The sequence below is a fragment of the Pinus tabuliformis genome, chromosome 8, assembly GCF_031772625.1.
Source record: "Pinus tabuliformis cultivar Carrire ecotype Pingquan chromosome 8, CPIR1, whole genome shotgun sequence".
NCBI classification, from domain to species: domain Eukaryota; kingdom Viridiplantae; phylum Streptophyta; class Pinopsida; order Pinales; family Pinaceae; genus Pinus; species Pinus tabuliformis.
In genome coordinates this window covers 839,320,682-839,326,393 of record NC_142294.1, presented here as the reverse complement: position 1 = coordinate 839,326,393, position 5,712 = coordinate 839,320,682, and positions in this window count along the sequence as shown.

Sequence of the window (5,712 nt, the reverse complement as noted above, 5' to 3'; positions counted from 1 at the left end):
AACATAGTTCATAATGAATTACTTGTCTTGGTTTATTCAACCAGTGCCTGGACTCTATTTTCTTTGCTTAATTGTTTCGCTATATGGACCTTCTCCTGGTTGCGAGCTTCATTGCGTGCTTATCCATTCTAGTCATGGAAATTACATGCGATCTACAATAGTTTGTTTTATTTTAAGATAGGAAAAACAACATAAAGTTGTAGGCCTGCACTCTGCTTGTTATTTTTGAATTCTATTAAATAATAGATAAAAACATAATTGCACAGCATGTAGACGATAATACAGATGGATAATAGTTAAATTTGTGCTCTGTCTCTTTTATTATTTGTATCCGAAAATGCTGAACCTTGTCCATGATTTTCATTGTTACATTTATATGCTTTGTCTACAATTAATGAAACTGTGTAGTTACTTTCAGTTGTAGAGCTTATAGTTACATAACTTTTAAGTATTCAATTCTATCTATATGGCAAAATTTTACATTTAGACACATTTGTCTTTTTCTCTTAAAATGACAGGACAATTATTAATCTATTGTTTATTAAAGATAGACAAGTAAATAACCCTAATTGACCAAACTACCTTTGACTAATACAAAGATTAAGATAAAAACAAAATCCTACCTCCTACTCTGACAAACTAAACATATAAGACAAACAATATGTTAACTCAACTCTCCAACCTGGCAGAGACCAACACTCGGTCATGGTGCCTTAGCTGGATGCTCCTGCATCATTCACCATACAAATATGGTTTTTGAAAAAAAAGAAATACTTGATAATGTTCATTCATATGGTGGTTGATAGGGCAACCGTGATGAGAGTGTATAGATAGAAATTTCAATATTATGGTTGTACAATGATTTACAAGTATAGCAGCACTGGGACTATGTATGGGTGGCAATAGAATAGTGTGTGAACAATTGTATTAATGACTACAAGAAAAGTAGAGGTGATCACATTACATTCAATATGAGATCAAAGTGTATACAAAACAATTGATGAATATATGATGCAATTAATGTCTTTGATATGATTTTATAATTTTGCTTTATCTAGTACAAGATATTGTAGATAAATTTGAATATGCATATATATATATAATCAACAATAATTAATAGGTTATTTTTACAATGTCTACCCCACCTTAAATATAGCCTATGGCACCTTTCCCCAAAAGTACTTAACCTAAATTCATCATTCTTTGATTAATTATTAATTATTTATAACAAATTATTATCTAAGTTGGTTGTAGAAGTATTATAAACTAGATGTATAGTACCATTTACGTGTTTCTCTTGCAAATTCTCTATTATCTTCTTGAGCCACATAATCTCCTCTATTGCCTTTGTAGTAGTCACATACTTTGCCTCTATATTGGGATCTGATGGAATGGATTATTTGCATGATCTACCAAACATAGCTACTTATCCAACACTCTTAAATCTCTTATACTAGACGCTCCATTCTCCTCATAACCATGAAAGTTTCAATTGTAGAACTCTCTTTGATTGTATTGTGGAACTCTCTTTATGTAGTGTCTATTTTTTTATTACAATTTTATGACCCCTATTGAGGGTGATTTATTTTTACATATTATGTATGGCATACTTATATGTTACCGATTTGGATTGGTCACTTGATTGAGAACATTATTGTATATATCATATACATAGTTATATTTCCTCTTTTGTGTATTTATGTGATTGATTATGTGTATCATATCTACATTGACTTATGTCTTCTTTTGATTTATATCTAGCTTATGACATATGATTGCAACATATGAATGGAAGCCACTATGTGGAGTAGTTATCTCACCATAATATTTTTTATTATCTATGATTTAGATTATTATGCATTATTAACCCTGCATTTAGTAAGATTTGGCACAAAACTTAGTTACTTGCTGAGAAGGAGGCTCAAATGACTCTAGAGGTCATGTATACATTCAAGTAAAATGTAATTTAATTAATTCATTATGAAGTTTAATGTACACTTTTAATTTATGAGGTTTTCATGTGTGTATGTCTCAGGAAGAAAGACCTTGCCAACAGATAATTAGATTTCTATGAGGTGACAATGAGTACCTTAAGGAAAAGAATGTGGCTTCAAAGAAATATAGATGATAATATATCGGAAATATTAGGGAATGAGTCCTAACTTTTTGAAGGATCAACGCATGGAGTCTTGGATTTTTGGAATAGATCAAGACATGGAGTGTTGCTTATACTAGGATGACGAGCCCTAGGTATAGGGCAAGGGTGAGAAGTCCTAATGAGTTGGGAGAAGTGCATAATAGGGGTGTGGAATCCCTATTCTCCAACTAAGAAGCACTAGTTAAGAGATTGCATAAACCAAGGGAATTAATATAAATGAAAATTTGAGTTGAATTAAATTTAATTTACCCACCTTACAGGGGATTTAAAAATAAATAGTGTATACGACACACCTGAGAGTCCAAAATATGTATGTTGATTTAAAGCAAATTTTCTTTTGAGAAGGAATGAAGAAGGATTTAGCTAATTTTGTGGTTAAATGTTTAGAATGTGAGATAGTTAAGGAAAAACATGGTCATCGAGCAGGATTTTCAAAACTACACAACATTCCTCGGTTCAAATGGGAAGAAATATTTATGGATTTTATTGTTGAATTACCTGAAACAACTAGGAAGCATAACTCCATTTTTTGCGGTGGTGGAAAATCTTACCAAGAGTTCCCATTTTATTCTTGTTAGAGATAATTATAAATCATTTGAGATAGCACAAATATTTATCAAGGAGGTAATTAGACTTCATGGATTTTGTAAGAAAATCATATTAGATAGGGCCTTTTTTTTCATTGGAACATTTTGGACTAGTTTTTAGGGAGACCTTCAAACTCAATTAAATTTCAGTACAACTTGTCATCTGAAAATTGATGGTCAAACTAAAAGAGTAAATCAAGTGTTCGTGAATATGCTTAGAATGTATGTATTGTATCACTAAAATAAGTCAGAAGATTATCTTCATTTAGTGGAGTTTGTGTACAAAATTAGCTATCTCTACTCTCTTGTTATGCAACCTTGTGAGCTATTATATGGAAGACCATGAAGAACACCTTTAGGTTAGGATAGGTTGGAGGATAGGATCTTGGCAGGTCCTGAAATGCTTCTAGAAATGGAATAACAAGTGTCTCATATTAGACAAATATTAAAAGAGGCACATGGTATACATAAGAGCTATGTTGATATACATAGAGTGGATCATAGTTTTGAAGAAGGGTAATTTGTTTTTGTTCCATTGAAACCTCAGAAAAGATCCATTATGTTTGGGAAAGGATCCAAGCTTTCTCCTTAGTTTGTTGGGCCTTTTGAGATCATAGGAAGGATTGGGCCTATGGCATATCATATTTCCCTTCCACCAATTTTTCAGTGTATGCATGACGTATTTCATGTTTTAGTACTACATAAGTATGTTCATGATCCTTCTCACATTTTAGATTGGCATCAATTACAGGTGCAACTGAGGGGGCTTTGAGGTTGAGCTAGTTTTCATTTTGGATCATCTCACTTGACAACTCATATGTCACATGGTGGACCAAGTAAAGGTCCAATGGGACTGATACAGTCCTATTTCTACTATTAGTTCCTCTAGTATCTTCTTGAGCCACATAATCTCCTCTATTGCTTTTGTAGTAGTCACGTACTTTGCCTTTATAGGGGAATTTGATGGAATGGGTTATTTGCATGATCTACAAGGTATAGCTACTATTTGAAGACTCTTTAAGTCTCTTAAAGTAGATACCCCATTCTCCTTATCACTGTGAAAGTCTAAATTGTAGAACTCTGTTTGATTGTATTGTAGAACTCTCGTTATGTAGTGTCATATTTTCCCTAGTATAGTTTTCAGACCCATATTAAGAGTGTTTTTTTTTACGGACTATGTATGGAAGACTTCTATGTTATGGACTTGGATAATCACTTGATTGGGGAACACTTTTATATATACTATATACATAATTATATTTCCTCTTATGTATAATTATGTGTATCATATCTATGTTGATGTATGCCTCCTTTTATTTTATATCTAGACTATGACATATGATTGTGAAATATAAATGGAATCGACTACGTGGAGTAGCTAACTCACCAAAATCTTGTTTATGATCTATGATTTACATGATTATGCATGATTAACCTTGTTAGTAGGATTTGGCTTGGAACTTAGTTACTTGTCAAGAAGGATGTGCAAATGACTATGGAGGTCATCTATACATTTTGGGTAAAATGTGATTGAATTAATTCATTATGAATTTTAATTGGTGCTTTTAGTTTATGAGGTTATGATGTGTGCAAGTCTTGGGAAATAAGACCTTTCCAACAGAACATCAGATGTGTATGAGCTCATAGTGAATACCTTGAAGCAAATCATGTAGCTTCAAAGGAGTATAGATGAGGATATGATGCATGAGCATTCAGCTCAACATTATCATTGTATTTTAGTAGACATACGGGGTCTTGTGTTTCAGGGAAGTTGGTTTCCTAAGTATTGAATTAATGTAATTATTAAGTGTTTTGAGTGATTGTAATGAGAGAAGCTAGAATAGGATTTAATTGAATATTATGAGACATATTTGTAAATATTCTCAAATGTAGGAGAATATGAGAGATTTAGGATAGTTGAGACAACTGAGGGATTTGAGAATTAATTGTAAAACTCAAATTAGGAGTTTGATCATGATTTTGTGGATTCAAGAGAATCTTTAGGGATAAGGAAGAGATTTTAGGATTTTGTTGAGAATATTATGGATCAAAACCAGGAATTGGTTTTTTAATCCTTTTGTATAAATGCAAGCCAAAAAGACATAGACAAAGGTGGACTAGATGGCAAGATAGCTAGACAATTAAGCTAACTAGAGGGTGACTGTAAGCCTACGGGCAGATTGTAATAGAGACCACTGATATTAGAAGATTAGGGAAAAGATAGTGAGGCTGTATAAATGTTTGCTTATATATATACAGAGATTAATTCCAAAATTGTATGTGTGTGGTTTGAGTATCGAATGAGGAATTATGAATGAATCAGAGTATTTTGTATAACATATGTGTGCAGGTAGAGTCCAGGCGAATACACAGAGGAGAAGAATAATACATAGGAACGTAATGGACCTTTGAATCCATTCGAAGGATCAAAGTGAAAGCTCTGGAGGGACAGTAATCAAAGAAACACATAGAGTTAAGCTCAGGAGAAGTTGCGCAGCGAAACAATGGAAGGGCGAGAAACCTTAGAGGAATCTGAAACCACAGTCGAACTGAAGAAATAGCGTACAATCCAAGTGAAAAGAGGAATGAGGAAGTAAAGTATCTATACACAGTATTCGTTGGATCTAACAGATCAACAGACAGGATTAAGTTGTAGAGAACGGGATAAGTGAATTCACATCACAATATGTCTCAAGAGTGAGTAAAGCGGCCTTAAGTGATGGATGATTGTGACATGCAAAATCATTGTTGACCATTGGATCAAATGTTCTGATCAATGGTGGAGAATCATTGTTAAATATTTCATCGCAATGTTTCAATTATGAGGAACAAATATTTGGCCATAGGAAAGTGCAATGTGTCATATGCGATATCTGATGCGATTAAAGATTTGATCGCATCGCAAATACTCCATTGTAATGTACTGAGCCCTAAGCAATTGTGATGTGCAACATTGCGAAGTGTGAT